General features: G+C 43.5%; 2 long non-coding RNA genes across 2 annotated transcripts in view; one reads left to right on the top strand and one right to left on the bottom strand.

Moving 5' to 3' along the window:
- The window catches only part of LOC128931695 (uncharacterized), a 141573-nt gene that overhangs the window by 67144 nt on the left and 51844 nt on the right, over positions 1–22585 (top strand). The window lies entirely within an intron of this gene.
- LOC118152745 (uncharacterized) overlaps positions 16198–22585 on the bottom strand; it is a 51960-nt gene continuing 45572 nt past the window's right edge. The window contains exon 2 of the long non-coding RNA XR_008480436.2: positions 16198–21197. This is a non-coding gene — a long non-coding RNA (uncharacterized LOC118152745). The remainder of the gene's footprint in view (positions 21198–22585) is intronic.

Here is a 22585-nt window from a genome sequence, read left to right as displayed (position 1 = left end):
CAACGCGCATGATAAATGACTTCTCCAAGAGTCACTGAGAAGCCTACCTAGACCTTCCTCTCCTTGTTTTGCACGTAGTAATCTGCTGCTTACATTCGAAAGCCTTCTGGAGACCGTTTTCTCATCTGGCTCACTAGAGAGCAGGTTTTTCATGAGTCATTGGGTTGACGTGCTTGCAACTTTTATTCCTAAAATCTTGGCACCCGGAGTCAATTTACAAATGTATACATTTGACTAGGTTACCTTGGCTTGTACTGTTTATGATGGTGGGTTTTAGTTGAATTCTCAGGCCTGTGGCCAGGTGCAGTGACTCACACCTGTAATCCCAGCACTTTGGGAGGCAGAGGCAGGCAGATGGCTTGAGGCCAGGAGTTCGAGACCAGCCTGGCAAACATGGCAATACCCCATCTCTACTAAAACTACAAAAATTAGCCAGGCACGGTGGCGGATGCCTATAATCCTAGCTACTCAGGAGGCTGAGGCAGGAAAATCGCTTGAACCCGGGAGGTAGAGGTTGCAGTGAGCCAAGATCACGCCACTCCACTCCAGTCTGGGTAACGGAGTGAGACTCTGTCTTAAAATAAATGAATGAATAAATAAATAAAAGAATTCTCGGGCCTATACGCAAATATTTTATACCTCAAGTCTTTTCACTAAACTGAGCTTTCATACCTGCAAAGTCTCCGGGTAGATCCTATAGTATTTCATTTTAGTTGGAGCAGTTAAAACCAATGAAACTTTACATGTGACCTTGAAATAGAGGCATGTTGATGAGAGGATCCGAGTTGTCCTTTAAACAATATTTCTGCAAGCAGTCCTACCCGACAGCGATTCTGCCAGGAGGCTACGTAAAAGGCTGATGGACTTTAGGTTTTTCTGAGTTGAGTTAGAACAGGGTGCAACTCTCTGCTGCTTTGAGACTTGAGCGGTCTGTAACCAGACATAATTAAAAGATTAAAGAGACATTTAGAAATGTGAAGCTGCTCATTTTTTAATCAAGGAGATTGATTTTCCAATCCTGATGCAAAGGTGGAATTTTAAATAATTTATAGGGTAGAAATCAGTGGTTTGTCACAACTTGGCTAAAAGAATAAAAACTAAGAAAAAAAAAAACTTTTTAAAAATTTATTTTTCTTTTCCCTAAGTGCCTTATAGAAAGGAACATAGAAAGGAGTGAGCCATGATTTGGCTGTTATACATGAGATGTTTTCCAGCATCCATATCTCTTCTGGAAGAATGAAGATTAGCTCCGTTCCCTCCCATCCTCCTTCCTTTTCTGCCTCTGGCCGGAGGCCTGGACATATTCTCTTCACTACTCAGCAACATTTCTCTTTTATCCTACAGATACCAGTCAGGTCCCAATCAGGTTAAAACCAGAGTCTCATGAACAGGGATCGTGACTACAGAACAGCGATGCTTCCATTAGCCAAGAGGGTGCATTCCATGGGCACATGTTATCAGAACCTTCATAATCAGAGTCAGAAATAATACAGGATGGGGACAGGAGAGCTCTGGGATGCCAGATCAGGGCTCTTCTGGTTAAACGTTTCTTCCACTTGCAGCTCAGGTTTCCAGTGATTTAGCCAAGCTGGAGGCTCGACCCTAAGTCAGGGAGTGCCTGGGTAAGGACAGCGACTGTGATTGGTCCCTTCCAAGCACACACCTATTATCACACCTCTCTCCTTCTTCAAATGAGTTTTCAAGACTAAAGCAGACTTACCTTCAGACAAAGCAATAAGATCTCTCTGCGGCTTTTGAAGTCTAGAGTGCCTTTGCCTAAGTGGAGGGAGGAATAGAGAAACCCTTTTGTTCTACAAGTACTTTATGTGGTTATCGTTGAGTATGAGTTGTCATTAAAAGTGCATCAGTCAGCCAGGGGTGGTGGCTCACACCTGTAATCCCAGCACTCTGGGAGGCCTAGATGGGTGGATCACTTGAAGTCAGAAATTCCACACCAGCCTGGCCAACATGGTGGAACCCCATCTCTACTAAAAAGAAAAAAAAAAAGACGGGGCACAGTGGCTCGCACCTGTAATCCCAGCACTTTGGAGGCTGAGGTAGGCAGATAAGGTCAGGAGATCAAGACCATCCTGGCTAATATGGTGAAACCCCATCACTACTAAAAATACAAAAAATTAACCAGGTGTAGTGGCATGTACCTGTAGCCCCAGCAACCCGGGAGGCACAGGTTGCAGTGAGCCAAGATCTCACCACTGCACTCCAGTATGGGCAACAGAGAGAGACTCCATCTAAAAACACGCAGACACACACACACACATATCACATTAGCAGAGTGTGGTGGTGGGTGCCTGTAAACCCAGCTACTCAGGAAGCTGAGGCAGAAGAATCACTTGAACCCAGGAGGTGGAGGTTGTGGTGAGCCAACATCGTGCCACTGCACCCCAGCCTAGGAGACTCCATCTCAAAAAACAAAAAGGGCATCAATTAACCAACTGAAGTAACTGGTAACTCATGGCAGGTCCTTCTTTACTGTTACACCTGCCCTTGCTTGTGGGGAGGGAGGCAGTGTGACGGAGAAGATGAAGGCTGAAGAGCACACACTGTGATGGAGATAAGGTTGGAGGGCATTACCACTCAGCAGAGGGAAGAGAAATAATATGAAAAGTGCTGGACTAGAAGAGACCCTCACATGGCATCTGTCTGCTAATTTGGCTGGGATAATGAGAAGCTGGGAACGAAGACATCTTTGCTACATCATGACCCATCAATTGAACAATTTATTTATGGGAGATTTTCTCACAAAGCACTTACTGATTAGGAGTATCATTTAAACAGGGCCCAGAGCCTCTTCCTATGAATCGGCTAAGATTCCTAGCTGCTCCTCCTGGCTACTGAGGTGGTAATGAATAGATCTAATGGGGGGCCCGGAAATCAGCTCTCCAAATAGCAGGCTCTGGGGCTAGACTCATGATGAATTTCTGTAGACGAATTACAAGCACAGACTACATTTCATGTTCATGCATGAACTTTGTGTTTGGTTATATGGATGTATTTGTGTTCCAGTGCAAAGCATAAGAGGAAACGACTACATTCTGTCATTTCCACAAGCTTGGTGACTTGCCTATAACCCTAAAGCAGGTGAGTTTCTCAACTGTGGCGCGATTGGCTTTGGGGCTGGACGGTTGGGAAGAGGCTGTCCTGGGCATTACAAGATGTTTAGCGGCATCTCTGATCTCTACACATTTGATGCCAGTAGAATGTCTCCCCTATCTCCAGACTAGTGACAACCAAAACATGTCTCCAGATATTGCCAATAACCTCTGGGAGAGTGGGGCGAAATTGCGGTTGAAAATCACTGTCTTAAAGGAACTTACAATTTGTATTGAGTTGGTAGGCTGATTACCAATCAGGCTGAATCTGTACTTATTTATTAAGCTTTCACATAAATAAATAATGAGACCACATTAGGCATGTGTGTGTGGGTTTGAGCCGTGCCGGAATCAGTCTGATTGTTACCCACCCCGGTTGCACCAGTGTCCTGTAATAGAACCGTCAGCACACGAAGTCTTGTGTTACCGCCTTTATTTCAACTCTCTTCCTCTTTTTCTCCTTTTCTCTTTCCCACCTTCTTGGCCACCAACCTGACTTAAATATGGCACCACTTTGAAGACTGTTTTCCAGAAGACAATGCTGGATGCAAAGAAATGATTCGCTAATGGTGGAGTCTCAGGCAGCAGGGCTCAGGCAGACTGGAAGAGATCGCTCCATAGACATCTTCCCTGTCCTTGAATCATACCAGGGAGAGGCCACCAAATCCTTCTCTTTTGTGGTTGGCTCTGTCAGAGCAGGTCCTGCTGTTGGAGCCCATTAACAGCTGGGAATAACAGTCAGAGTTTTTGTTGGTTATGCTGGGAAATAGGTCTGGCTCTGAAGAGAAGGATCTTGTCTTATAGGAAGTGGAAGGATTTTGCCCCAGGAAAGGAATAAAAGCAATCAACGGTTCTTACAGAGCTTTCTGCTCAAGTAATTTTGGTCAGGTTAAGTGTGTCAGTAAATTGAAGAAAATGTTACCATCATGGATGATGAAATGCTGAGTCTAATTTTAATAAGGTTACCAGTAAATATAGGAGTCCTCCGTCAACAATGAGGAGTCTGGGCGAGTGAGAGCCAAGGAAAAATTAGTAAGACAAACAAACCGACAATTACCTGTAGGGCAACCATAAAGAACTATTTACCTGACCACTTCAGGAGGACAGCCGGCAACATTTCTTATCTGCGTTAACATAATGTTGCAAATACATGCTTAATCAGTAAGTGCATGTTAGAGGGGACCCTTGTCCTAAGGATACTAGTACCTCCACCAGCTAGAGGAGGCAATGGGCATTTAGGGCCACTGGTCCCTAGTTCGATCCCAACTTTGAGTTCCATGAAACAATCAGTCCTTCCATTAGCAAAAGTTGTCTATTCCTTACTATTCTCCTGGTTGAAAAGAGTGAGAGAAAAAGGATCTTGTTGGTTAAAAATTCTTATGCTGTTTATGCTGAAAAGATTCTTCAATTGCCTTACTAAAAATTACAAGTGCCTATTGAAAATAATAGAACGAAACGGGATGGGGTACATCATAGGCACTAGCTTTCTCGAGCTGGGATGTTGTTATTAAGTCCCCATTTTCCTGGAATCTATAGGGCAGATGAGGCCACGTACCAAGCAAGCTGTGATCGGTAACTGTTCCCCTCTCCCTTCCACGTCAGCTCCTGTCTGTCTTTGGAGGCTGCCGTCTTTCCTGTCTGTACATCTGCGTTGACGTTCTTGAACCATTTTGAGACATCTGGTAAAAACTGGATCTGGCATATAAATGTGTGCTGAGCTTCCAAGCTCTGTTATGACTTCTTCCCTCCCCTCCAAAATGATCTGCTTAGCCTAAGACTTGGGACTGTCTGGTTTTCAGTTGACTTGCAAACATGGGGTAACTCACACCTAGGTGATCTCGTTCTGTGGTAGGGCTTAAATACCATCTGTTTCTGATGCCTTCCAAATTTATTTCCCCAGTCCAGACTTCTCCTGAACTCCTGCTCCTCACCCCTGGGATGTCTCCCAGGCATCTCAGACCTAACACGTTCCAAACCTGAATTTCTGACTCCCATCCAGCAAACCTGTTCTTCCCACAGTATTCCTCATCTTAGCAAACGGCAACTTCAAAAGCCTTGGTCTCATCGTCCCCTCTCTCGTTACCCCCATCCAATCCATCAGCAAAGCTGCTGGTTTCACTTTCAAAGAACATCTATGCAGAATCCAGCCATCTCTTACTGTCTCCGTGTCTACACTGGCCCAAAGCACTCTTGTCTCTTAAATGTGACAGCATCCTAACTCCCTTTTCTACCTCCTTATCTGTGCCCCTGCAGTCAAGTTTCTCAGCACAGTGGCCAGAGGGTCCTTTAAAAATCACTGCTCTGCCCAGAATCATCCAGTCTTCACGCCTCAGTCAAGCCAGTATCTTATGGGCAACAAGGCCACATGCAGTCCTCTCAATTGCATTTCCTTCCTTTCTCTCTCTCCTTCTCCCTCTCTCTCTCTCTCTTTTTCCTTCATGGTACTCCAGGCCCCCTATTCTCCCTGTTATTCCTTGAGCCCACCAAGAATGTTTCTGTATCTGGGTCTTTGCAGCTACTATTTTTTCTTGGGCTGCTGTTTCTCCAGGCAGCAACCTGGCTCCCTCCTCACTAACTTTGAGTTTTGGCTCAAATATCGGTTTATTGGTGAGGGTTATCCTTGACCCAACTGTATGATGCAGTACTCACACCCTTCCTCCCCCACTACAACTCTCTGCCCTCCCTCCACTCCACACCTCTCTGCTGGCCTTTCCTATATCATTTTTCTCCATGGCATTTATCACTTATACTCCTTTTTTTTTTTTTTTGAGACAGAGTCTCACTCCTTCGCCCAGGCTGGAGTGCAGTGGCACAATCTCCGCTGCAACCTCCACCTCCTGGGTTCAAGCGATTTTCATGTCTCAGCTTCCTGAGTAGCTGGGATTACAGGCATCCACCACCGTGCCCAGCTAATTTTTGTATTTTTAGTAGAGACAGAGTTTCACCATGTTGGCCAGCCGGTCTCAAACTCCTGAGCTCAAGTGATCCACCCATCTTGGTCTCCCAAAGTGCTGGGGTACAGGCGTGAGCCACCGCACTCGGCCACTTTTACCCCTATATTGACTTGTTTGCTTTGTCTCTCGATAAAGTGATGTAAGGTTTGGGAAGGCAGCACTTTGTTTTCTTCCCCGCTGTATCCCCACGGCTTGTATCAATGACTTCTGCATTCTAGGTGCTTAGTACCCTTTTGTGGAATGAGTGGCACCTTCACATTTCATTTCAATGTTAGGTTTTATAGAAAACCTTCCATGATCCTCTAATCTGGGTTAACCCCCCCCCCCCCGCCACAGCTGTCTGTGCTTCTTGCACTGTGATAGTGGCAGGAGGCAGCAGACGCCTAGGCAGACGGGGCAGGTCCCCGGGGAAACCCCACCTCCCAGCAGAAGGCAGTTTAAAGCCTGAAAGCCAAGCTGCAAGTGAGATTCTTGGACCACACTGAGAACTCGTCGTCCTGTTTGGAGCACTTTCCTCTGATCGGTCCCCACCCTTCACCTGTTTTACCTATACCTACCCTTTCCTAATCGGTTTTCTTTTTTTTTTTTTTGAGACAGAGTATCCCTCTGTCACCCAGGCTGGAGTGCAGTGGTGCGATCTTAGCTCACTGCAACCTCTGCCTCCAGGTTCAAGCGATTCTCCTGCCTCAGCCTCCCAAGTAGCTGGGACTATAGGCACGTGCCATCATGCCTAGCTAATTTTTGTATTTTTAGTAGAGAGAGGATCTCACCGTGTTTGCCAGGCTGGTCTTGAGCTCCTGACCATGTGATCCACCTGCCTCTGCCTCCCAAAGTGCTGGGATTACAGGCATGAGCCCCTGTGCCTGGCCTCCTAATTGGTTTTCTACACTGTAGTGCCCACCCTTGAGTGGTGTCTTCATTTTAATCTTCTTTGCTTACTCACAAACCAATCTACAAGCACACCCTACCTTTGCCTATAAAGACCCCAGACTCAGTCAGTAGAGGAGGAGACAGCCTGACTTCAGGGAAGAGACAACCTAACTTTGGGAAAGGCCACCTGCCCTTCCCAGCCCCGCTCCAGCTCCCCTCTCTGCTGTGGGCTGTTTTCATTACTCAGCACAATTCTCCACCTTCATCATCCTTCAACCATAGTGTGACCTCACTCTTCTTGGATGCCGAATAAGAGCTCAGGATCCACTGAGTGCAAGTACCCAGAAAGGCTGTCATACCAGCCCTTTGCCCTCACTGGCCAAGGGCAGCCACCCCATGCAACAAGGCAAGGGTCCAACTGAGCTGCTAACACACTGCCATCACTGCCATCTGTGGACAGCAACTTAAAGGACACTGTAACAGTCCCTCTGTGGCTTCCAGGTCCCAGGCACCCTCCCCTGGGCACTGCTGCATTCCCCTGAAGGTAACACGCCTGGTCTGGCGGTGGGTCCTACACAGAGTTTGCTCCTGTGTCAGTGCTTGGAGCAGCCAGCTGGGTCCCGCACTCACTTGCTCCCACCCACAAGGGGCTGAGCAAGGTGGGCCAAGTAGAAGGGACACCCCTGCCATGAGTCTGGCAAAGGGGCTCAGAAAAATCCGGCATCAATTGCATGATGAGTTCATGGGTAATTTGTGAAAGCCCCATAAGGCTGGATTAAGTTTGTCTTTTTCACTGATGACACTCCATTAGTTCCAAAGTTGCTGGCATGTTGCTGATGCTCAAATATTTGTCAAATTGCTTATATGTTCTATTCAATTCTATATATATATATACAGAATATATATAATGAAACTGTGTTATAATTTGTAAATTTTCACATGCATTGTAATAATCAAGCTCCTTTACAGTGACAGTTAATGAGAGGTCCAAATTCTTTTCTTTTTGTAAGGGATTTTTCTCTTTGCATTTTAAAAATGGAGTTAAAATTCACTTAACATAAAATTAACCATATTAAGTCCATTGGCATTTATTACATTCACAGCATGGTGCATTTGTCACCTCTGTCTAGTTTTAAAACACTCCAAAAGGAAACCCCAAACCTATTAGGTAGCTACTCCCCATTCTCACCCCAGCCCCGGGCAGCCACTGATCTGCCTTCAGTCTCTATAGATTTGCCTGTTCTGGACATTTCACATAGATGAACTCATACAGAAGGTGACCTTTTTGTCAATGAGATTTTGATATATGTAACTTCGAAAGTATTATCACAAAGATTTTGTTTTTAATCCTATTGGCATGGGTAGTAATGGGATTGAGCCTGTATCGCTTTCTCTCAAGTCCGTATCACTTGAAAAGGCCAGATAAACTCAAGTGAAGAGGTTTCTTCCAAGTTATCACTGGTGTTTTACCAGAAGCCATTTCTTGTGCAGTGACCACTCCTTCAAGCCTTCACCCTCCCTCAGCTCCGCACCAAGCGTCGTTCATCCCGTCTCCCCACCTCACAGTCCAGCATCTGCTCTCCCACCTCACAGTCCAGCATCTGCTCTCCCACCTCACAGTCCAGCATCTGCTCTCCCACCTCACAGTTCAGCATCTCCTCTCCCACCTCACAGTTCAGCATCTCCTCTCCCACCTGTTTCTTCATGCTTGCTGGGATCAAAGTGTTGATGATAAAAGACGAAAGCTGAGGGGACTGATGAAAGTCCATACCGTCATGAAAGGTAGAGAAAACCTGTGTAAGAACTTGTTCCCCAAATCTCAGAATCTTTTTGAAGCTTGAAGAAGCTAGTTTAAGGGAAAAAATAAAAAGAAGTTCTATTTTATGTAGCACACTGGATACATACAGAACTTGTTACCCTGGTGAAAAGATAAATAGCTTTAGGGTTTAGGCAAATATGCAGACAATAAATCAATAACAGCCTGTTGAGAGGAAGCTACAGAGAGGAGTTAATACCCCCCCGGCAGTTACCAACCTTGCACACAAAATGCCCCTGCTTGGAGCAGGGCACCGGGCTGACCAGGCCAAGGGTGGGCCCCAGGGTGATGTTAACGGCAGCCTCCTCAATTGATCTGCTAGACTGTCTCCTCCTCAGCGGTCTTCCTGGAATCGCAGTCGGTTTCAGCTTTTCAGAGGCTTAATTTTACAACTATAAATGAATTTGCCCTTGGGTTGGGCATTAACGTTTTTAGCAGTTTCAGAACTCGGAGGGTGACAGAGGGAAAGCCATTGAAATGGATGTTATTTTTTTTTTGTTATCAACAATAGATCCAAAATTTTTGTCTTAGAGGAGGCAACAGTCAAGTTTTTGGGTTACTTTAGATTTGAGTTCCTTGCCAGGGAGCATATGAGAATTAGCCGGATAGTTTTACAACATGATATTGGGTTAAACACCTTACCGCAGAAAGTCTTTCATTTTATGCTCTGACCTTGGCTTATGTTTTTACTTTTAGATTTTATAGTAATTTATACTTCGGGGAGAAGCATGCGCCCGATGCTAGCTTCAGCCTGTGGTACACGACTCAGTCTGCTGTAATAGTTCAATGCTACTGTCTGAAACTGATTTAACCCAAAACTATTACAGTGTTTAGTGGATGAATGCTAACACGTATGGCTTGAACTAAGATACAACAAAGCTCCCCTGAAACAAATCAATGAACAATAAGCAAATATTGTCTCCTTTTGCCAGTGAAAGCAGATGACTAGATGGGTGGCCCAAAGGTAACTAACACGAATGTGCTCAGTCACAAGCAGAGATCTTGAAAATAGAGAATTAGAAAATCTCACAGGAAGTTTTCCTTTTGAAATTCAGGGTGTACTGGGTTTGCCTGTTTGTTTCCTTGTTTTTAATTTGGTGAAATTTAGCGTAAAAGTGAAAAATAACATCAAAGTTTCAGGGACCATGGAAAGACTAATCTGGAAACAAAAGACATTTGGCCAGTTAAAATAATAATTTTTAAAATTTATTTATTTATGTATTTATTTTAGTTATTTATTTTTTGAGACGGAGTTTCACTCTTGTTGCCCAAGCTGGAGTGCAATGGTGTGATCTCGACTCATGACAACCTCTGCCTCCCAAGTTCAGGAGATTCTCCTGCCTCAGCTTCCCGAGTAGCTGGGATTACAGGTGAGCGCCACCACACCTGGCTAATTTAATATTTTTAAGTAGAGACTGGTTTTCTCCATGTTGGTCAGGCTGGTCTCGAACTCCTGACCTCAGGTGACCCGCCTGCCTTGGCCTCCCAAAGTTCTGGGATTACAGGCATGAGCCACTAGGTCTGGCTTAAAATAATAATTTTATAACAAGGGCTACAACTTGCCTAGCAATGGCTGACACCCAGTCAGGTCTTTCTAACTGGAATAGCTGTTCGTCTTCCAGATTACACGGTTTGGCATAATTCAGAATGAGTACACTTTCTTAGATGGGGAAAATGTAACCAAAGGAAACTGATGTCATAGAGTATCCTGCCCTTAGCCAGCATTAGTGAATGGGAAAGGTGCATTTACAAGTCAGAAGAAAACACACTAAGGCCGAGACGTAGGACAGTCAGTCACTTGTTTTTTGTGTGTACGCCTTGTTTCAGGTAGGAAATAGCTAATCAATGAACATGTATTTATGTAGAATCTACCGCCTGTTTGGCCCTGCCCTGGGTATCGCTAGGTCTGCAGGAGCTTTTCTGATTCAGGATCTTGACATCAGTCAGCATCAGCACAGCCTGCATCTAATGAATACCTACTACCCGTCAGGCATTTTAAATTTATTTCACTGAACATTGGCAAATCCTTGCAAAGGAGATCCGACTTTATACGTAGGAAAACTCGTGTTTAGAGAAATTAAGAAACACGGCCAAAGTCTTTGATCGATGGTAGAGTAACATGGAAGTTCAGATGTGACAAAGCCCCCTCGGTACACCATCTCAGTGTCTGCGTATAAGTGTACATGTTTGTATGAAACATGGGTTGATGAACTCTGGGGCAACTACAGGCATTTCTGTGCCATTTGTCTTACTACTCTTCCCTAACTTGGATACAGACCAAGATGGTAGATCTTCAACATTGCATTTGCATCACATTGTCCAGTTAACAGAAATTCAAACGGGTGGTCAGAAATTAAACAATGCTCATGGCTCAAACAGTTAACACAACCAACTTTCTCAAAATTGAAACCAAACCTTATGCATTGCCAATATCTAGCAATCTTATTAGAATTTGCTGACTTTAAAAATGTATGTTAAATCTCATAAGTTACAGTTCTCAATTATTTTGCGGAAGTTTTAGTTCAAAGCAAAGTGAAATTTTCTTTTTCCATAAAACAATTTAGAGACATTCTCCATCTCCTATTCCAACATAACCATATTATTAGTGCATGTGGCAAGTTTTTTTTTTTTCTTGAGACAGTTATGCTCTTGTTGCCCAGGCTGGAGTACAATGGTGCAATATCAGCTCACTGCAACCTCCACCTTCCCGGTTCAAGAGATTCTCCTGCCTCAGCCTCCCGAGTAGGTGGGATTTCAGGGATGTGCCACCACACCCGGCTACTTTTTTTGTATTTTTTTTAGTAGAGATTGGATTTCACCATGTTGGCCAGGCTGGTCTTGAACTCCTGACCTCAGGTAATCCACCCACCTTGGCCTCCCAAAGTGCTGGGGTTACAGGCATGAGTCACCACACCCGGCCTGTGGCAAGTATTTTTAGTCATTTTGAGAGTCATCTTTGGAGCATTAAAATGATTTTTAATGTGCACATGTACTAATGGCATGGGACAAACCTTTGTTCCTCTAAAGGCACATCCTGATGCATTAAGCACTTCCCATGTGTTTTCATCTTGGCTAAAATTTACTTGAGGAACCTAAATATCTTTTAGAAGGTTATTTTATAATCTAAAAATATTTTAGAATATAAAAATTTATATACTATACAATTCAGTCTCTTAAAGTACACAATTCAGTGATTTTTAGTATATTCATAAGATGATACAGCAATCATCATTATCTAATTTCAGAAATTTTTCATCATCCCAAAAAGAAATTCCAAACCCAGTCATGATAACTCCATATTCCCTCTCCCCTGAACCCTTGGTAACCACAATCTACTTCCTGTCTCTATAAATTTGCCTATTATGGACATTTCATTTAAGTGGAATCAAATAATATGTAACCTTTTGCCTGGCTTTTTTCATATAAGATAATGTTTCCACGGTTCATCCATGTAAGATGTGTTAGTCACGAACTCCTTTGTCCGGCTGCATAATATTCCATTGTATGACTATACGTGTTCTGTTTCTATGGTTATCAGTTGATGGACGTTGGTTTACTTCTAATTTCCGGCTAGTATGAATAATACTGGTATGAACATTTATGGATCAGTTTTTGTTCCTGAATGTGAAAAATATGTTTCCGGTCTCTTGGGTGTATACCTAGGAGTAAAATTGCTGTGTCATATGGTAACACTATGTTTAACTTTTTGAAGAGCTGCCAAACTGTTTCCTAGGTGGCTTCCCCATTTTACAGTTCCACCAGTAAGGTATGAGCTTTTAATTTCTCCACCTCCTGTCTCACATTTGTTGTTGTCCCCTTTTATTGTGAGGTGGCATCTCATTACAGCTTTGACTTGTATTTCCCTAATCACATACTACTGACCATCTTTATATGTGCTTGTTGGCCATTGCACACCTTCAGGTCCTATGACAAGTGCCCATTCAGGTCCTATGACAATTTTTAAAATTGTGTTGTTCACCTTTTTGTCATTGAGTGTTAAGAGTTCTTTATATATTGTGGATACTAGACCCTGACTAGTCACATATGTGATTTGCAAATGTGTTCTCCTATTCTGTAAATTGTCTTTTCACTTTCTTGGAAGTATCCTTTGAGGCACAGAAGTTTTTGATTTTGGTTAAGTCCAACTCATTTATCTTTTCTTTTGCTTTTGTTTTGTGTGTTTTGTACTATATCCAAGGAATCATTGCCTAATCCTAGGCCAAAAAGAGTCACATCTTTGTTGTCTTCTCCAAGTTTTACAGTTTGCTTCTGTGTTTAGATCTTCAATCCATTCTGGGTTAGTTTTTGTATATGGTGTGAGGTAGAGTTCCAAATTCATTTGTTTTTCTGTTGCTAACGTTAAATGTCTTGGTAGAAGAGCATAGCGATTAAAAGCTCAAGGTCTAGATCCTTTTCAGTTACAAGTTGTGTGATGTTAAGGAAGCGCCTTGATTTCCCTGTAACTCACCGTTCTCATCTGTAAAAGGGTATATAGCAGCACCTACCTCATTCGTATATCTGCGCTTTAAAATTCGAATCATGGAATTGTCATAAGAACTGAGTCTGTGCATACAAAATGCTGATACGTCGTAAGCATCGATTATTATTTAGCATCATCTCTGGCTCCATGAACTCTCTTCACATGTAGGACTATCTCATCGTCTTGTCCAAGACAAAACATCGTCTTGTTTTCAATGGTGGGCTGAGTCACTTACCCCCATGTCTTACCAAGAATAGGACTTAACAGATTTTAATATACCTTAGATGTTCCAGGATGGCTGGATATGGGCTGAGTTTATGGTTGTAGCTTATGACAAAAAGCAGCAAAGTATCTGGAGAAAGGCATTTCCAATCTTACAGGACCTTACACAAATAAAGAGATGAAAGCAAGGCAAATGGATAGGTTTGTTAGGGCTGTCATGACTAAGTACCACAAACAAAGTGGTGTAATTAATAGAAATTTATTTTCTTGTAATTCTAGAGGCTTGAAGTCCAAGATGAAGGTGTCAGCAGAATTGGTTCCTTCTGAAAGCTGTGAGAGGCTCTGTTTTAGTCCTTGTTTCTTGATTTGTAGATGGCCACCTTCTCCCTGTGTCTCTTTACATCTGCAATGAACTGAATTGTTTCTCCCCAAAATTTATATGTGAAAGCCCTAAACCTAAATGTGATGGTTTGGAGATAAGGCCTTTGGGAGATAATTAGGTTTACATGAGGTCATGAAGGTGGGACTTTCATGATGGGATTAAAACCCTCATGATGGAATTTAGACACCTAAGAGCTTACTCTCTATCTGTGCCACTGAAGGCACAGCAAGAAGGCGGCTGCCTGCAAGCCAGGAAGAGAGCCCTCCTCAATAACGGAATCTGCAGGCACCTTGATATTGGTTTTCCCAGCCTCCAAAACTGTGGGAAAATTCGTTTCTGTTGTCTAAGCCGCCCAGTCTGTGGTGTTTTGTTACAGTGGTCCAGTCTGACTGATACTGTATCTGTTTCTGTGTCTAAATTTTCCCTTTTTATAAGGACACAAGTCAGATTGGATTAGACTCACTCCAGTGACCTCATTACAACCTGATTACCTCTGCAAAAACTCTTTCTCCAAATAAGGACACATCCTGAGACTGAGGGATAGGATGTAGGGCGCCAATATATCTCTTTGCGGGGTACGGGGGCAATTCAACATGTAACAGCTAACAAAACAAGCCAAATGTGCATAGCACCCTTGAGGGATACTGAGAGAGAAATGAAGGCATTGAGATCAAAAGGGAGCAAGTGGAAGGTTGTGGGCATTAAGAAGAGAGAGATGCGGGGAATCGGTGAGTTAGGGGGTAAGGCGACATGTTATTTACTAAATAAAATGCTTTAACGTGCTTAGGTGAAAGATGGGAGTTTTCCATCTATATAGAAAAAGGACTGTCATTCACATGGCACATTGTGGTACCAGAGCCAGCTTTATGGTTGCATAACCCATGCAGTGACACACGACCCTGTACCCAGAAAGGCCTGGCCTGGGCTTAATGCTGTGCAGTCTTGAGAGTGTTAATAATTTTGTCTTTGAACTTACGTTTTGTAAGTGAAGTCTGATGGGCCAGTGGAGCTTGTGTGAATAGAGAAGATATGAGCAGGCCGGGCGCGGTGGCTCAAGCCTGTAATCCCAGCACTTTGGGAGGCTGAGGCGGCTGGATCACTAGGTCAAGAGATCGAGGCCATCCTGGTCAACATGGTGAAACCCCGCCTCTACTAAAACTACAAAAAATTAGCTGGGCATGGTGGCATGTGCCTGTAATCCCAGCTACTCAGGAGGCTGAGGCAGGAGAATTGCCTGAACCCAGGAGGTGGAGGTTGCGGTGAGCCGAGATTGCGCCATTGCACTCCAGCCTGGGTAACAAGAGCGAAACTCCGTCTCAAAAAAAAAAAAAAGAAGAAGAAGATATGAGCAATATGCGTGTCTTTAGCCATTCCCTGACATTCACAAAAACTGCTCACCATACCCCCATGGGCACAGAATTACAGTGGACCCACATGCATGGGAATTTGGCAAGACTCAGCGTGAGTACAACGTTAAGTGTGTTATGGCTACGACTCAGGGGGCAGGGTCTCCAAAAGCCCCTAGGAACCATCTTTTCCCTTCAAACCAGGACCTGCTTCAAACACAGAAGGAAGGCAGTGGTGTTCAAAGAAGCACGGATGACCACAAATTCCCATTCTAACCCTTTTTGCTCATGTTTCTCCCCTGTGTTAGCCAACCACATAAGCTGAAAATGACAACATGGAGGAAGGAGAAAGGCAGGCCAGGCCACCCGTCATTCCCTTCTCTCTCTGACCTTCCTTACTCCTCCGTGGGATAAAGGCAGTGAGGGTGAGAGTCAAGAAGAGAAATTGAAACAGGTTCAATCGTTTGGGGCAGTGTTTCCACTGTCCTGGCAAGAATAAAACACTTATGCATGTACAAGCTGTAAAATATGAATTGTGTAATTTTGGTGATTTCACATACAAGTTAAATGCCACTTAAAATGGTCATTGCGGCCAGGCACAGTGGCTCACACCTGTAATCCCAGCGCTTTGGGAGGCTGAGGTGGGAGGACCACTTGAGCCCAGGAGTTCAACACCAGCTTGGGCAACATGGTGAAACCCATCTCTACAAAAAAAGACAAAAAATTAGCCTGGTGTGGTGGGGAATGCCTGTAGTCTCAGCTACTCAGGAGGCTGAACTGAAAGGATTACTTGAGCCCAGTAGCTGGAGGCTACAGTGAGTTGTGTGATAGCACCACTGCACTCCAGCCTGGGTGACAGAGTGAGACCCTGTCTCAAAAACAAACAGGTCATTGCCTCATATAAGATGAATAGAAAAATTATGCTAGTCTTTTAAAATAAGTTTCCTTTACTTAGAATGAAATCAGATTACAAGTTAAATATTACATATATATTTAAAAAGACAAATCAAGACCACAGAAGAAAAGGAAAAGCTTTACTACATTTTAGTACCTTTAATGACATTTTTTCCCGCTTTTTGAACAAAGGGCACCACATTTTGATTTTGCACTGGGCAGTGAGACCCACAGGTTAGTTCTTCAACACTGCTACATTTTGATGCAGAAGCGAAAGCAACGCTTGACTCTAAAATTGATGTCTTTGCTATGAAATCTGGACATTTGGTGAGGCAATGCTCTGGAGAAGGACACATTCTTGTTACCTCTCTATTTCATGTGGGCAAATAACTGTCTTGAGAGAGAGTCAGTCCTACTGAGATGAAAGGTGCTTGACTTAGGTACCTTGTAAAACTTACGTAGCAGAAAACTTTCCGCACACCTAACAAGAGACTTTCAGGTAATTTAGACGTAACTTGCCTTCTAACACACACTTAGTATGCTTAAAAGGAAAAGACTAGTGCTTCCTGAGATTTGGCTTCAACTAATTAATATGTGGTTGCTAACTTCGGCTAGGGGAGTAGGCAGGGGGTAAAAGCTGTCGCCTTAGGGAAACGTTTGTCAAATGGAAAATTTTTTAAAAAGTCATTCCTTTTGAGCTTGGAGTCATTAACTCCTGTAGTAACCAACTGTGAGAGTACTGTTTGAGCTTGTCTTGAAAATTGCTTTAAGAAAGGAAGGGATAAGGAGGCTGCTGACTTGGGTGCTGGTTTATTCACACATCTTCAGCAAGAGGCAGCACGTGCGTGTTTCGAACTTGCTTAGAATTCAGCTGGTGCTCTCTTCTTACAGAAGAGTTCCGTCTATGTGAGAATCTGCACCTGCTGCAGTGTGGCACCGGCTCCGAAGTTGTGGCAACCTCTGAAGTAACTCATTCCTTTTATACTTTGATCCAGAAAAAGTAGTATTTAAATACTTGTTCTTATACCCACAGTCATTTGAGCAGGACAACTCGAAGGAAACTTTCAGGCCAGGCTCACCGTCTAGTACTTCATTCAAAAGGCAGCAGCAGCTCATCAAAGCACTGTCGGTTCTGGGGGTTCTTATTCATGCTGATGAGCACAGGAAGGGCGAGGGAATTCCACCGATCAAGGTGTTGGAGGTGGGTGTTAGTTTGCTAAGGCTGTCTTAACAAAAGGGCTAATAACTGGGTGGCTAAAACACGGAAAGGTATTGTCGCACTCTTCTGGAGGCTAGATGTCCAAAATCAAGGCCTGAGCAGAGGCACAATCTCAGCTCACTGCAACCTCCACCTCCTGGGTTCCAGTGATTCTGCTGCCTCAGCCTCCCAAACGCTTGGAATTATAGGCATCTGCAAACTCATTTGGATAATTTTTGTATTTTTAGTAGAGATGGGATTTTACCATTTGGCCAAGCTGGTCTTGAACTCCTGACCTCAGATGATCCACCCACCTTGGCCTTTCAAAGGACCGGTTACTTCTGAGGGCTGAGAGGGGAGGATTTGCTCAGACCTCTCTCCGTGGCTGTAGATGTCCATCTTCTCCTTGGGTCTCTTCAAACTGCCTTTCTTCTGGGTGTGTCTCTGTGTCCAGATTTCTCCCTTTGTAAGGACGGCAGTCAGACTGCATTAAGGTCCACCTAATTTTAACTTGATTTTAACTTGACCTTATTTTAACTTGATTACCTCTGTAAGGACCGTATCTCCAAATAAGGTTACATTCTAAGATACTGAGCATGAGGACTTCAACATGTGAGTTTGGTGGGGGAAGGGGTATGTGGAATTCATCCTTTAATGGCAGGTGGGGGTGGCATTTAGGGGAAATCCATGTAAAAACCACACAGTGAGCTATGGTGACTGGTGGTGGCCTTGCTGATATACTCAGTACAATAACAAATATTTCCAGTGTCTCAAAAACAAGCCTTCTAGAAATAGATTAGGTTCTGGCAACAGTCAGAAGTGTATGGAGGCAGAGGACTCTGTGAGTAAGACTGGGCGTTCACAGAGTAGTGAACCTTCTAATCGCCCACAAATAAATGAATAAATGAGTGAGTGAAGCTGGGAGGTGATCTTTAAGAAGTGATTTCTCTATTAGCAGAACATCAGAAAACTCTCCTCAGTGACTCTTGTTGGTTTCACCATCTTTTCATATAATTTATCACTTGCTTAAGACTCACTTCTCCTTCCTAATACACAGGTGCTCTTGGCCTTGCTTTCATTCTCTTGGCTATCTGGTCATTGGGTTTTACATCCACGTAACTCATCTCTCTAACTTTATCCCATGTGGTGTATGCAGTGGTATCTATTGCTTTCTTGGTACTTCTGGCTACTTCCACTCATTTGTAGTCCAGTTGTGGATTCATTGGACATTAATGGCTTAATGGAGAAGTTCACTCTGTTAAGCAGACAGCACCAGATCATCTACAACCTTGCTCCAAAATAATTTTCCAGCCTCATTTACCGTCATTCCTTACCAAAAAAACCCTCCAATCAGGGCAAATAAGTGACTGTTTTCCAGGTTTCCATTTTTCATGTTGTCTTGTCGCCCTGGAATAATGCTGTTTATCTCCATGTCTTCTTCACCCTCCCCTCCCCATCTCCCACCCAATGCACAAACACAAAACTGGAGTTTCCGAGTTCCAGCTCAAAAAACACTGCCCCTGATCTTCCAAAAAGAAACAATTCCACTGGTTTCTTCGGACAGCACTACACATCTCATCTGACCCTATTTTCCACTGTGTTCTTCGTTATCTGCATGGTAAAACTGCAGCTCTCCTCTCCCCAGAGCCTAACTCATTGCCTGAAATAGAGGGGAGTGCTCACTTCAGGGTCTAATGAAGGGGTAAATGAATGAATGGAAGTGAATAATTATATTCAAAACATCAGATAATCCAAAAATAATCTATATGTGACTTTGGAATGTATTTTATACACAGTTTCAAAGAACATCAAACATAAAACTTCAAACAAAGTAATGAAGCCAGCCTGTGCAGATCCCAGGTGGGTGGGGTGTCCTGGAAAAAGGGTGGGAATCCTAACAGGAAGGGAGGGACCTCTCATCAGCCAACTGCACTTCCCCAGCCTCGTGACTTATCTAGAAATCAGAGAGAATCCAAATGGCTTAGAGCTCAAGGCTACAGGGCTGGATAATTCATAAATGACTGTAATGCCTTCGGAAATACAAGTGCTACATAAATGCTAAATTATAATTAACACAAAAGTAATCACTCTCCATTATCTTCTTTAGAGATGTAAATGGCAGACTCTTTTAAATCCAAAGTGGGTTCAAGAAACAGCAATAAGTTTAACACAGAAATGCACCAGACAATCACGCAAACCCATTCAGTGTGCTAAGTGCAATTATGGTGCTGACCATCAACCCCGAAAACAAATTACAGTAGCTAATGACAGGGAACAGCAATCAGAATGTTTTTAGAGAATTACTTGGAAACAACTTTGTCAACAAAGACCACTCAAATACAGCTGTAAACAGCTTAAGTAACGGAATAACACATTGACCTATTCCCCAAGAGACACGAAGAAGATGTCAAACACATTCTGGGGCCCAAATCACTGGTTTCTAAGTGACCGTGTGCACTGTTTTTAACCTCAGTGTTTCTGGGTCATTCTAAATGTGGGAGAGACTCCGGTGCCCTTGAACATTTCTGCTGTTTAGTAAGTCTTATCCTGGTTCACTCCTGTACTCGGGATAAGTCTCCCTTTCTCCTCTCCTTTGCATTTTTTGTTATCTTTGGCATTCGGTTTTGAAAAACACGCGCCTCACTTGGAGCAAATCCATTAAAGCAAACAACCTGAAAACTTTCCAAACAGCCGGGACTGTTGTGATACGCTGGCATCTCTCAGGGCAGTGTTCGGAGATCCAGGCGGAAGAGCTGCTTGTTAGCTATAATAGCAACTGACATTTACATATCTCCATTTGAATTCCCCGGGGACTGGTATAGCTCAAGCTTGCGATAAGTGAGTGGGGGGACCGGGTGAAGAGGGAAAACCAGCGGGGGTGGTGGAGGGTCTGCAAAACGAGGCCAAAGGACAAGCTGCAAGCTTTGGGACTGAAATCTTGTTCTCCAAGTGCTTCATTAGCAACAGAGCAAAAGGAGGAATGTGTGAGGAGGCAGCTTCTGTAAATTGCCACTTTTTCCAGAAGAGCTCAAGTATGACTCTTGTATTCCCTGTAATGGAGGAGTGAGCAATCCCTTAGAGTTGTCCGTGGTTTTTTTGTTTGTTTGCTTGTGTGTGTGTTTTAAGGCAAAGCAAGTACCTAAAATACATTTTGAAAAGAAACCAGATTAAATGAAATTCTTTCTAAAATGCGTATTCCACGTTTCTCTGACTAGACAGTGACCCACGTAGGTTAAGTCGTGCCTTTGAGGACTCTGATGTCATCATTAGAGCCAACTGCCGTAGAAAATGCTGGAATAAAATTATGCTTGGCTTCCAGTATTAGGTTACATTCAAAATGTTTGGGTCCACTTTGGGGTCTTTTTCCCTACCCCTGGACTTCACTGTTAAGCTGGCAAATGTCACTTTTTTTTTTTTTTTTTTTTTTGAGACAGAGTCTCGCTCTGTCACCAGGCTGGTGTGCAATGGTGGGATTGGCTCACTGCAGCCTCCGTCTCCCGGGTTCAAGCGATTCTCCGGCCTCAGCCTCCAAAGTAGCTGGGACTAGGCACATGCCACCAACTAATTTTTGTATTTTTAGAGATGGGGTTTCACCATGTTGGCCAGGATGGTCTTGATATCTTGACTTTGTGATCTGCCTGCCTCGGCCTCCCAAAGTGCTGGGATCACAGGTGTGAGCCACCGCGCCCGGCCGAAAATGTGACTTTCCACAGCCCCATCCGGTTTTCAATTTCCTGCTTCTCACATGCTGTGGACAGCCTAGAATTGTGGTGAGAATGAACCTCACTGGCTCGTAGCGAGAGGCTGTGAGCAAAGTCTGCAGGCTTTCGCATTCTTTTGCTTGCTAGAATCCTTCTACTTTTTACGTTTATGAGTTTCTTGACCACATTCCGAAGAGAGATGCTGACCAATAAGCAGGGTGCCACTGAAATTAATAAAAGGTGAATTTTATGGTTCAAAAAACAGAAAGAATGAATAAGAGCTAGTATCTGCTGACACAACAGGTGACTATAGTAAAAACTAACTTAATGTATTTTTAAAAATAGTTAAAAGAGTCTAGTTGGATTGTTTGTAACATGAAGGATAAATGCTTGAGGTGATGGGTACCCCATTTACCCTGATGGATTATAATGAATTGCATACCTGTATCAAAATATCCCATGTAATCCATAAATATATACACCTACTGTGTACCCACAAAAATTAAGTTAAAAAAATAGAAGATGAATTTATTGAATAGAGTTTAGACATCTCATGGAGATTTTTCTTTCTTTTTTTTTTTTTTTTGAGACGGAATTTCGCTCTTGTTACCCAGGCTGGAGTGCAATGGCGCCATCTCGGCTCACCGCAACCTCCACCTCCTGGGTTCAGGCAATTCTCCTGCCTCAGCCTCCCAAGTAGCTGGGATTACAGGCACGCACCACCATGCCCAGCTAATTTTTTGTATTTTTAGTAGAGACGGGGTTTCACCATGTTGACCAGGATGGTCTCGATCTCTTGACCTCGTGATCCACCCTCCTCAGCCTCCCAAAGTGCTGGGATTACAGGCTTGAGCCACCGTGCCCGGCCCTCTCATGGAGATTTATATGAAATGCTAGGTTTACACATTAACTGTTTATGTCAATTTTTTGACTTAAAATTTTATGTTTTTCAGGATGATCCCAAATGTTAAAATTATATTTATTTTAAAAATTAGGCTGGGTGTGGTAGGTCACACCTGTAATCCCAGCTCTTGGGAGGCCAAGGTGGGCAGATCACTTGAGGCCAGGAGTTTGAGACCAGCCTGGGCAACATGGCGAAACCACATCTTTCCTAAAAATACAAAAAAATAAAAGAAAAATTAGGTGTGGCACACGCCTGTAATCCCAGCTACTCAGGAGGCTGAGATATGAGAATCGTTTGAACCCAGGAGACAGAGGTTGCAGTAAGCCGAGACTGCACCATCGTGCTCCAGCCTGGGAGACAGAGCGAGACTCCATCTCAAAAAATAATAATAATAATTAACGTAATTTCTACATTTACACTTAATAGAACGAATGTAATTTTATTATGGAGGAATTGCTATACAGAGAAAAACAAACGACAAAAAGCCGTAGTCCTTGTCACTCTGACACTTCCATATGCTTCTTTCTGTATGCTTCCTAAACATGCATTTGCAAACAGTTTGCTGCCCTCATCTATAAGTTTACATCCTGTTTGTGAAAAGTACTGTATCACAGTTATTCTGCTTATTGCTTTATGTCTTTGTGACTATCCTTCAAACGACTATAGAATACCCCCCGAGTAGCTATAATCATTTACTTAACCATTTTC

Source organism: Callithrix jacchus, chromosome 4 (assembly GCF_049354715.1).
Source record: "Callithrix jacchus isolate 240 chromosome 4, calJac240_pri, whole genome shotgun sequence".
NCBI classification, from domain to species: Eukaryota; Metazoa; Chordata; class Mammalia; order Primates; family Cebidae; genus Callithrix; species Callithrix jacchus.
The sequence above is the reverse complement of the archived record's forward strand: the minus strand, read 5'-3'. Positions and strand labels throughout refer to the sequence as shown.